Source organism: Polypterus senegalus, chromosome 2 (genome assembly GCF_016835505.1).
Source record: "Polypterus senegalus isolate Bchr_013 chromosome 2, ASM1683550v1, whole genome shotgun sequence".
NCBI classification, from domain to species: domain Eukaryota; kingdom Metazoa; phylum Chordata; class Cladistia; order Polypteriformes; family Polypteridae; genus Polypterus; species Polypterus senegalus.
Window position 1 is genome coordinate 86,221,228 of NC_053155.1, and position 12,911 is coordinate 86,234,138.

The window sequence follows — 12,911 nt, forward strand, 5'->3', positions numbered from 1 at the left end:
CCAGTGTCACATGGAGGGGCATGACTTGGCAGCTTAAGGTGTAAGGCAGAACCAACCGATAAATAAGATACTAGTTCATTATTTGACACATGCATCACTACAGTCAATGATATAGAACAAATGTAAACTTTCCCCTAAAATTGACACTTTTAGAATGTAGGAGGTAACCAGAGTTCCTACAGAAGTCCAGCTGTTTTAAATTCAGGTCTCTAGAACTGGGAGGAAGTTGCTATCTATTAATATTTTCAGTTTATTATTGGTTATTATTACTTGAAAAAGGTAGTAAGACAACATGCTAGAATTTAATCATAATTTTAATAACTTATTGAACACAACATTTTGTCATATTTGTGTTGTAGATCAGCTCTGAAAAATTATTGAAGCATATAAATTAGCATTCCCAAAATGTCTAAAATTTGGAGTAGGGTATTGGAGCTGTACTGTTACTGCTTTGAAGAGGATACAATGTTAAACTGATTAATATATGAATAATATGTATATAAATGTATGTATATTGCATTTACATAATGGTGGAGACAGTTTCTCAACCTGCCATTTCATCTGGGAAACAAGTTAATACAAACCTATACCGTTACAGCTTAAATAATACAATAGTGAAAAGGAGTAAATCGCTATCAAATGTCAATATGGAGACTTAACATATCATTAACATTACATACCATTAGAAAATGCCTCCAGCGTGGATGGCAACGAGTTAACACAATACTTTAAACAGTGGAATGTAACTTTAGAAAAGTGGTTTACGTATGTATTTAAAAATCCTGAATGGTTGAACAATTTGGATGGCTTCTATAGACAGGTATACTTGGTTGTTTGCTTTCTGACTTTGTGTTTTTCCATATAATTTTGAAATGAAAAAGAGTTGTTTGAGTTATCAATTTTTCTCCCTAGATGAAAATGCGTATTCTTGCAAATATCCCATTTTCCCAAAGATGTTTATATCTGCAGATATATTTTACCTATACTTAATTTGTCCATAATAAAACGTAATTTGGCATTCATTATACGTATTTGTTTTCTATACTGTTATTTTAAAAGTTTTGCTTCACTGATGTATGTACTTCTGTTGAAGTTGACATATCACAACTATGACTATAGGGTTGTTCATGCTGTCCACTGTGCCACGTTGTGGTCGTCTTACCTTTTTATCCGCGTACAATGTAATTTTCTGGGAACCAAATGCATACCTCTGATCTTTCTGTGTTACCCACTGTTGTAGACTTAAAGAAAAATGTTTAAAGTTAATGGAATTCAACGGACACGCGCGTGATGCAACATATTTTCGTATGGTGCATGGCAGTCGATGTATTCTTAAACCAAACATTACTTTTGTCAAATCTCAAATTCACCAGTGAGTTTTTTTTCTTTCTTCATAGTCAGCTAAATCACTCAACTCTTTACAGTATACAATATAAAACACTAGGTATAACAAATTACGACAGAATTCTGAAATAGACATAGTATATATTTATAGAATTCAGTAATGAGGGGTGTCAGAGGTGTATGTATTGCTATGTAACTTTTACCCGTTATCTAATTCTTATCGAAATAATTATACTTTGCAGGCAATCGATAAAACTTCTCCTTTAAGAAATGTTTATGAGCTGGTTTCGATTGATTGGTCTAGAGGTTCATCAATAACAATAAAGTACTAGGCGAGCAGGAAAAAGCACTTCCTGTGTAGGTCACCTCAACTTGCTTAAATCCCTTTAAGCCCGCCTTTGCACACTAGTGATTGGATAAAAGGACAAAGTCCGTTCGGTGAATGGTTAATTTCTATGTTATCAGAACGAGTGCCGTTCGCCTTAAACATAACAAATTGACTTTCTTTTAACCCCACCTTCTCTACCACTCCATTGGTTAGTTTTCGGAATATTTTTTTCTGATTGGATGTTGGCGTTTACCATTGGCGTCAGCTAAGGTAGGTTGTGTAAAGAGTTGCTTGCCTATTAAAAGTAAAAGTTTTTTTTTTGGCAGAGACGAGTGAAGGTGCAAATGCACTCGGTCAGGAATGTTGACTTCAGCCAATAGACGTATGCTTTTTCTTATTTGGGAGTTGATTTTTATTGAGTTCAGAGTTAGCGCGTCGCGTAAATGGCACAGGTGCATACTCCTGTGATGCCAGGCTTTCTGTTTCACAGGGTAGGTGAATATATTCTTATTTTACTTACCATTTAGGTCATGACAGCTACAAGTGTTTTCGTTTTTTGTCGGTGTTCGCCTGTCTTTGTGGCTACTTCTGGTTTGCGGGGAAGCGAGACTGCGTTTGGCGTTACGCTTGCATGCGTATATTTTATTTTTGTGTTGTTTTATATGGGGTGGGTGAGTAGCTTTCTAGGTAGGTAGGTAGGTAGGTAGGTGGGTGTGTGTGTGTTTTCTGTGTGCTCCGTGTTAAGCTGGAATCCTGTGATTCCGGACTTTTTGGCATCTGTTTTCAGTGGTGTTCCTTTTGGTGTTCGATTAATTGGGCACAAGTGCTATTTTCTTGTTTACACTTCTGGACAATTGGGAATTATATCATTGTTGACAATGGTGATGCATATTTGTGTGAATTGTCGAATATACATAGTAACTTTGCATAGTTTATGTTCTTGTTTCTTGTGCTGCCATTTCACTAAATATGTGTGGTCACAGTTGATGTATGAAAAAAAATCCGTGTCTTTTCTGATGCTAAACTATGTATTGTGACATTACTCTAGATTTATGTTGTAGTTTAATGTTTACGCTGTTTTTTGTGTAATATATATAACTGTGTGCTCGTATCTGTGAGATATTATGTGTTTATATCTATCTGTCCTGAAACGCATGCCAGTGGGAGTGTATCCATTTGAGTACTGAGGAATTTTATTGGCAATTGTTTTCATCTTGTTCTTGACAATTAATTTAACGCAGCTTTCCCCTGTGAATATAGTATTTACACACATTATCCTGAAAGAGTGTTGCAGTGTATTCCTCGAATGTTATGTTGTGTGCTTTTGTGAGTGATAATGTGTTAAGTTGTCAAAACAAATCAAAATCATATTTGTCACATAAATTTACACACAGCACAATATGTAATGTAAGGCTTAGTTGCTGAACTCCAAGACTGCATCAGAATTATATAAAAAGATAGTGAATAGTAAATATTTATCTCAATATATTTTAATATGTACAATGGCAAAATGATATTAATATTCTCCTAAAACTATAGAATTACAAATAGAGCATCGTGTACCTCTTGACAATGTCTTCATTTAGGATGTTGATGGACTGTAGAAAAAATGTCTCCTCAGTTTCTCTGAAATTGACTTTAGGCACTGGTAGCGTTTCCTGGGTCACAGCACAGAAAAGAGGCAATTGTTGGAATGGCTGATATCGCTGATAATTTTCTTTGTCCCGGTCTGACATTACTTGGTACATATGTCCCAGAAGCTAGAGAGAGTACACTTTGTGATGTATACAGCTGGATATACCTCTCTGTCTGTAGAGCTTTGCAGACCTGCTGCTTGCTGTTTCCAAACCAGGCAGGAATACCTCTTGTCCGGATACATTCAATGGTGGATCTACCCCTGTGTGTACTTTATGTAAAGACATCCTTGTTCACTGTATATATTAAGTCTTCTAGCATTGCAAAGGAATATGCCTGTGCGTTTATTAATTACCTGTCCATGTTTAAGCTCCTATTTCATAATAAAGAATTGTTGGGAATAATAGTGTATGCTAATCCACTGTAATAAAAGCGTACATGACCACTCACCTACACTGCGCAAATTTCCAGTTGCCAGTTATGATCATAGGATGTCTCTTTTTAAATACGAGAGAAAATCCACTTAAACACTTAAGAAAAAAATAGCACACTTCACAAGAAAGGCAATCCAGCTGGGAATCAAATTAAGATCATAGTGCTATGATGAGTTTTTGGGATATGCTACACCATTATGCTGCCAATATTGATAACCGATACTTGCCAATACTTGGGTCGCAATACAATATGATCTTTTTTTGTTACATGCTTTAACATGTTAAGTGTTGCGATTCCATTCTTCAATTAAAGGCACAGTATTTTTTTCATTTTTATCCGTTGAGTTTAAAATTGAAATGAAATTGGTATAAGGATAAATATGTTCAGATATTATGCCTAGTAACAAAAAACCCTTGATTCAATTAAGTTACACTTAAGTGTTTCCTTTAAACTGTTGACACATATTTCTAGTATCTCTGCAATTTCCACAGTAAATTGAGACTAATCAATTATCCCACACAACACACACATTGATACATCATAAAAATTTAGTGTTGTGTGAAGCCTTGTAAGCCCTAGTGCTGTCAAGAAATAAATGAGATTAGAATGTTTGATATTTTAAAAAATTTTTAAATATATTCCAATGTGCATTTAATATTCTATGCCCCATTTTCACAGTAAATTATTAAACTTTAATAAACAACGTGCAAATGAGAATTTATTGTACATTGTACCCGTTACAAAATTGATCCTGTAAGTAAAATGTTAAATATTCATAAATTCACAAATACTGATATTCCGTGTCAATTAGCCACAGGGGTAAAAGAAAATCCCATATTTCATTGCAGTTCAGTCCAGATGTACACTTCAGGAGAGGAACAATGGACAATCAGGAAGGGAGTAAACAAGGTATACACAGGCCCTTGTGAACACTCAAGCCGAAAGTGATGAGTGATTTTTAGCAGAGGTTCCTTACTTTTCTGCTTTCTTTTTGACTACACTAATTTTTCTGTGTGGAGAATATCTTCTGTTAACTGGCAATGGAGAGACAGTCCTAGTTTGTAGAGTTCTAGAATGTTTGATTTTAATACAATAGTACTTCCATGTTGAATGTTTGATATTAGCTCCTTTTTCAGCTGTAATGTTATAAAAACTAAAATGATTGAAATGCTTGACTTAAACACAGATGTATCTTTTTGATATAGGAATCTCTGAGCACTGTTAACTCTTGTGGTATGGCATTATTTATGTACAGAAGAAATACATTTTATTATGGTAATGACAATATAGTATATTTCTTTCACTTTTTTTAATCCTATAGGCCACTGCTGCAGATATTGCTGCATGTGTATAAGGTAGGGAAAGAAGTGTAGAAAAAAATCCACATGGTTTTCTTCAATATAGCAATGATGTATCAAAATGAAAAATATTGTATACTGTACTAGCATTGCATCAGTTTATTGGCACTAGATCTGAACCAGCTGTATTTTTGTTGAAATATGAAAATTGCAAGTTGGTGTATAATGGTTACTAGCTGTGATTTGGGAAAAGATATGCATATGCACACTGCATTTCTAGGTCTCCAGTTCTACCTGTACAGTGATCCCTCGCTATATCGCGCTTTGACTTTCGTGGCTTCACTCCATTGCATATTTTATATGTAATCATATCTAAATATATATCTCTGATTTTATGCTTGTTCGTGGATTTCTGCAGTCAATGGGTCTTTTAATTTATGGTACATGCTTCCTCAGTTGGTTTGCCCAGTTGATTTCATACAAGGGACACTATTGGAGGATGGCTGAGAAGCTACCCAATCAGAGCACGTATTACGTATTAAATAAAACTCCTCAATGATATACGATATGCTTCCCGCGCGGTGCTTTGCATACTTAAAAGCCCGAACAGCACGTATTGATTTTTGATTGTTTGCTTTTCTCTCTCTGTCTCTCTCTGTCTGACATTCTCTACTCCTGACACGCACTCCTTTGAAAAAGAAGATATGTTTGCATTCTTTTAATTGTGAGACGGAACTGTCATCTCTGTCTTGTCATGGAGCACAGTTTAAACTTTTGAAAAAGAGACAAATGTTTATTTGCAGTGTTTTAAAGTCATTGTCTCTACAACCTCCTGTGTTTCTGTGCAAATCTATGACCCAAGCGTGACAATATTAAAATAACAATATAAACGTATGGTTTGTACTTCCCGGATTTTCACCTTTCGCGGAGGGTTCTGGAAAGCAACCCCCGCGATCGAGGAGGGATCACTGTAATCAACACTGCAGGCAATGTTTAATCTGAAGTACTGTAAATGTGTTAAATGCTATCAGTGCACATAATACTTTACTGTATAGATTTGTCTCTACTACCTTTGCTTAAAATTTTACCTGAGAAGTTAATTTATATTTTACTTTTTATGTTTTTATTTTTATATTGTTGCTTTGTTAAGCCAATATACAGTGCTCACAAAGAATTTTTCATGTTTCGATAGAAATTGATACCTTTTTATCAAGATACCATTAAATTAATAAATATAGCCATGGTATTACTAATGTGTATAATGACTAATGACATTTTTTTTTTTTGTAATTTCGTTTATATTGTACATATGTATCTAAATTAATATGTTTTATTTTTTATTTTTTCTTAAAAATTTCTCTCTTAAGGCTTTGCCCTTTCCAGGCCACAGTTGTAAATAAGAAACATGTTCTTAATCTGTTTTGCCTGGTTAAATAAAGGTAAATGAAAAGAAAAAAAAAAAAAACTATTACTGTTCATAAATAGTTATTAGAAAAACATGGCTGAACCCTGTTATCATTATCACTTGTGTTAACACTTTTGTAAAAACCTTCATTGTGCAAAAAACAAAATAAAACAATTGACATATTTCTTGAGAAAGCTAACTCATTTTGTTCATTTCTGAACCTAGAATTGAACATTAGGAATGCGAGATAAAGAACGGTTCAAGTTTCAATCAAAAACATGAAAATATCTGGGTGACCCTAACTTAGTAGTGTATTAGTTATGATTACTGTAATAACACAACATAAAGATACAGAGCATTTTCACTCTGTCAATGTAAATCACCAGGGGCCTCATGTATAAACGGTGCGTACGCACAGAAATGTTGCGTAAGAACTTTTCCACGTTCAAATCTCGATGTATAAAACCTACACTTGGCGTAAAGCCACGCACTTTTCCACGGTACCTCATGCCTTGTCGTACGCAAGTTCTCCGCTCGGTTTTGCAAACTGGCGGCACCCAGCGTCAAAGCAATGGTACTGTTCTTGTGTGATTATTCATTATTTTCATGACGCGGCTTTATAAATACACAGAAACTAACCGCATATTGTTTATTAGTGTAATGCATCTGATTGTAATTAACTCGTAACAATATAATGGTCCAGGGAACAGCCATAGTATTCCAAATACCATAACTGTTCTCCTTCTTCTTTTTCTTCTTCTTTTTTTTTCTTCTTCTTTGTCTTCTTTCAGCTCCTCCCGTTAGGAGTTGCCACAGTGGATCATCTTTTTCCATATTACTCTCACTGCACGACTCGGAGTATTTATATCACTGTATCTGAGTGTGAATCACAGCAGCAGCTGATCGGAAAGAGAATTATCGGTATACGGCATTAAGCACACGCTGTCTCTGCCACGGCAAAACGTTTCAAAGCCTTTCCTGTACGGACCTCGCGGTTCAGAAACAGTTTAATCCCAAGAATTTTAAATGCACTCAATCAATTGCACCTTGTAGAACTGTTAGGACTTATAAGTACAATCACCCCACTGTAAACTTGCACTACAGTTATAATATTACACAACCTGAGTCACTTTATAAAGCGCGTATTTACATATGATGACGATATCATTTTTAAGGTGAAATGCAGCAAAATATGTTTGTTAAATTATACACATAAAACTTTAACTTCATTTAAATAACCTATATTCTTCACTGGGAGTGTCGTGAAGGGTAGAATAATTAAACAAGGAAGTTGGAGTACGCACAGATTCCTGCATCTGGATTTTTCTGTTCGTAAGCACATTTCGGCTTTTGTGCTTACACCATGTTATAGTGCGAGTTCTACGCACGGCATTATACATGAGGCCCCAGGCCACTTTTTAGCACCCTAACTTGTTAAAGTTTGGGTTTAAACGCTGTAGCGATGCAGTTGTGACTTTTTTTATTTGTTAAAAAAGATACAAACATTTTGTAATATTAAACAAAAAAAAAAAAGTTACACATTTTTAAAAAGGCAATATTTTTATTAAAAGGCTGGAAGAAAAAATAGTATACTTTTAATTAGCTTATGTGAAGAGGTTTTGAGACTTAGTTCCATCAGATTTATTTTCTATGTTTGTTTGCGACGAAGGAGATTTACCGCAGAAGTTTTCCCCATCTGCTCGCAGGAATGCTGCCTGTCAGTCATGCTTTACTGGGAGGTACAGAGGTAAGTGGATGGTGCTCTGGCGAGATGGAGACGCATAGGCTTTCGTGCTTCACTCCCGTCAATCTGTTTTTCAAATATTTGTTCTCTTGTCAACAAAATGGATGAGTTGCCGCTACTGATTAGGACCAAGAAAGATTTTGCACATATTTGTGCCTTCTGTTTTACTGAAACGTGGCTTAATTCAGATTTACCGGACAATGTTGTTCAAATGGCAGTATATCAGTTATTCAGAGCGAACCGTAACAGTGGACTTTGTGGCAAATCTTTTTCTTCTGGTAATTTAGATATTCTTGTCATTCATTGCAAGCTATTCTGCCTACACAGAGAATCCCATTCTGTTTTTCTGGTTGGTATTTGCATTCCTCCTGCTATGAATGCTAAATCGGCACAACGGTTGCTACATTTCCGACAACAACATTTATTTATATAGCACATTTTCATACAAACAATGTAGCTCAAAGTGCTTTACATGATGAAGATGAAGAAAAAAGACAAAATAAATAATTAAAAATTAGGGAACACTAATTAACATAGAATAAAAGTAAGGTCCGATGGCCAGGGAGGACAGAAAAGACAAAAAAAAAACTCCAGACGGCTGGAGAAAAAAAAAAAATAAAAATCTGCAGGGGTTCCAGGCCACGAGACTGCCCAGCCCCCTCTAGGCATTCTACCTAACATAAATGACCTCAATTTCCTAATACTGTCATTTTAGGGTATTTTAAACACAGCAACATGAACATGAAATTTGCTCTACCCTGATACTACCACATTTAAGGGAAAACGCTGGATCACTTTTACACCAATATTAAAAGGGCACTTCACCATTTCTCCCATGCCCCTCATGGCAGTTCTGACCACGGCATGATTGGGCTTATTCCCAGCTGTAAACAGAAACTGGAACAGTCAAAGCCCACCAGGATTATTAGCCACAGATGGACTCCTTGGAAGGCTGTGGGACTGTTTAGGCTCCTTGGATTAGAAAACCATGTAAGGCTGGTGTAGCACCATAGAAGAAAATGTTGACATTGTAACATCTTACATCTCCTTCTGTAAAGATGTGCGTTTCCCTAAGAAGATCATTGTGAGTTACAATAATGACAAGCTATGGTTCAGCAAGCAGCTGATGGTTGTCAGAGCTGCTTAGGACCAGGCATACAAGTCTGGGAACAGGGACAATATCGATCTAAAAGATGGCAGTTTAATAAAGCTTTGAGAGCTGCAAAAGCAACTTACAAAAATCAACTAGAGAGAGATTTTAGCAGTAACAGCCAAGCGGTATGGAGTTTTCTCTGAAAAAGCTTACAGATTATATGCAGACGTGCTTCCAAGCCTTATCCTCCCCCATTTTGGCCAAAGAGCTAAATGAGTTTTATTGCCAACTAGCAAAATACCCGTGCTTCACAGCGGAGAAGTAGTGTGTTGAAGAAGTTATGAAAAAGAAAAGGAAACATTTTAAAAATAACGTAACATGATTGTCAATGTAATTGTTTTGGCACTGTTATGAGTGTTGCTGTCATCTATATATATATATATATATATATATATATATATATATATATATATATATATATATATATATATATATATATATATATATATATATATATATATATATATATATATATATATATATAGTCTTTGGTGGGTTGGCACCCTGCCCAGGATTGGTTCCTGCCTTGTGCCCTGTGTTGGCTGGGATTGGCTCCAGCAGACCCCCGTGACCCTGTATTCGGATTCAGCGGGTTAGAAAATGGATGGATGGATATATATGTATGTGTATATGTGTATATATATGTGTGTGTGTATGTGTGTGTGTGTGTGTGTATATATATATATATATATATATATATATATATATATATATATATATATATATATATATAACTGCTCAAAAAAATTAAAGGAACACTTTGAAAACACATCAGATCTCAATGGGAAAAAGAAATCCTCCTGGATATCTATACTGATATAGACTGGGTAATGTGTTAGGAACGAAAGGATGCCACATCGGTTGATGGAAATGAAAATGATCAACCTACAGAGCCCTGAATTCAAAGACGCCCCAAAAATCAGAGTGAAAAAATTATGTGGCAGGCTAGTCCATTTTGCCAAAATTTAATTGCAGCAACTCAAAATTGTACGCAGCACTTTGTATGGCCCCTGTGTTCTTGTATACATGCCTGACAACATCGGTGCATGCTTCTAATGAGATGACAGATGGTGTTGTGGGAGATCTCCTCCCAGATCTGGACCAGCGCATCACTGAGCTCCTGGACAGTCTGAGGTGCAACCTGGTGGCATTGGATGGACCAAAACATAATGTCCCAGAGGTGTTCTATTGGATTTAGGTCAGGAAAGTGTGGTGGTCAGTCAATGGTATCAATTCCTTCATCCTCCAGGAACTGCCTGCATACTCTCACCACATGAGGCCAGGAATTGTCGTGCACCAGGAGCCACTGTATCAGCATAGGGTCTGACAGTGGATCCAAGGATTTCATCCTGATACCTAATGGCAGCCAAGGTGCCTTTGTCAAGCCTGTAGCGGTCTGTGTGACCCTCCATGGATATGCCTCCCCAGACAATCATTAACCCACCACCAAACTGCTCATGCTGAATGATGTTACAGGCAGCATAATGTTCTCCATGGCTTCTCCAGACCCTTTCACTTCTGTCACGTGCTCAGGGTGAACCTGCTCTCATCTGTAAAAAGCACAGGGCACCAGTGGTGCATCTGCCAATTCTGGTATTCTATGGCGAATGCCAGTCGAGCTGCATGCTGCTGGGCAGTGAGCTCAGGGCCCATTAGAGGACATGGGGCCCTTGGGTCACCCTCATGAAGTCTTTCTGGTTGTTTGGTCAGAGACATTCACACCAGTGGCCTGCTGGAGGTCATTTTGTAGGGCTCTGGCAGTGCTCATCCTGTTCCTCCTTGCCCAAAGGAGCAGATACTGGTCCTGCTGATGGGTTATGGACCTTCTATGGCCCTCTCCAGCTCTCCTAGAGTAACTGCTTGTCTCCTAGAATCTCCTCCATGCCCTTGAGACTGTGCAGGGAGACACAGCAAACCTTCTGGCAATGACACGTATTGATGTGCCATCCTGAAAAAGTTGGACTACCTGTGCAACCTCTGTAGGGTCCAAGTATCGCCTCATGCTATCAGTGCTATTAGTGACACTGACTGTAGCCAAATGCAGAACTAGTGAAGAAGCAGTCAGAAAAGATGAGGAGGGAAAAAAAGAAGAAAATTAAACCTTTTTAAACTGAGGGAAAATATGCCAATAATTATTTGGTAAGGATCTCTTTGTATACCACATTGTCAGTTCGGCTGTCTGGCTGTAATATGACGAAGCTGTGCGCTGAGCCTACTCTTGAGCATGCAACTTACAGTTGGCCATGTGAACAGTAATCTTGTCTCAAATCTGACAGCTTGGATTTCTGCTGTCATAATCGGTTTGAGTTTTATGGTTTGTTTCAATTACGACAGTATTTGCAGGACTTGTTGTGTTGAAGTGATATTCGGCATCTGTCAAACGTTGTAAGCACACAGCCGGTTTCATCGATAAAATCACATCCAGCTTTTGAGAGTTTAAACATTCATAAACATCAAAGTGTCCAATACTGAAATCGTCACCTGTGAATCTAAAATGTTTAAGAGGCATTGGCGGTTGCCAAAAGTTGTAAAATGTTTGGCTATTTCGGTACACTTGAAAGTGACAACCGAACAATTCAGCGGCAGCCATCAACTCGCATGCAGAACCATAGGTGAAGGGCTTAAGCATTTCACTCTTATAGTGCTCCTGTGTAGTATAATTATCTCCTGTACCGTCATCAGTCCACACCTTGAACCTGTCCTAGTCATTCAATACATAAGACACAATGTTCCTCCGGATATCAAGAGTGAGCCTGATATGGCCGTGCAATATGTAACAAAGAGAATGGAAAAGGTAGGTGCCATCTCCGGGCATGGAAACCACTCAGTAAGTGACAGTTCTTTGATCAATAGTGATCACCTCGGTAGACATGATAATGGGGGTTGGAATGATAAAGAAAATGGGTACCTGAGAAATGTAAAGTAAGTCTAAAATACCTATACAATAACTATAATTGTAATAAACAATAAAACAGCGGAGAAGCCGTGGATTAAACAAAAAGGCTGTAGTTCTCAGTAGGGAGACGTGAATCCCGTGGCAAAGCAAGGAAGGGAATGTAGAGACCGAATCAACGGACGGTCTTATATAGGCAGGCAGCCAACAACGTGGAAGGCGTTGGGATGGGGGACCCAATGCCGCCTCACACGGTGACCGAGCTGCAGGCTATGGACGTATATATGTACGTAAGTAGGATTCAGTTAGCGTTGGGAACCCGTGTACCAAATTTCTTGAAGATGGGCCCATAAGTAACAAAGACTGTTGAAAAGTTCAATATGGCGGCTGACAGTGGCATCATACCACCGAAATAAGTACGTACATTGGTTTTGGTTAGTGCAGGGAAGCCGCCTACCACATTTCGAGAAGATGGGGCCATAAATAAGAAATTTCAACATGGCGGACATTGTCGATCGTTATCGACTGTTATGACCGTTGCATGTAGAATTTCGAAATGAAACCTGCTTAACTTTTGTAAGTAAGCTGTAAGGAATAAGCCTGCCAAATTTCAGCTTTCTACCTACATGGGAAGTTGGAGAATTAGTGATGAGTCAGTGAGTGAGTCTGTCAGTGA

General features: G+C 37.4%; 1 protein-coding gene across 1 annotated transcript in view; it reads left to right on the forward strand.

The window, feature by feature from the left end:
• Positions 1–1,050: 1,050 nt before the first annotated feature.
• Positions 1,051–12,911, forward strand: part of LOC120523118 (basic helix-loop-helix domain-containing protein USF3) — a 44,273-nt gene continuing 32,412 nt past the window's right edge. Inside the window, exon 1 of the mRNA XM_039744105.1 lies at positions 1,051–2,163. The gene's annotated coding sequence lies outside the window, so the exon portion shown is untranslated. The remainder of the gene's footprint in view (positions 2,164–12,911) is intronic.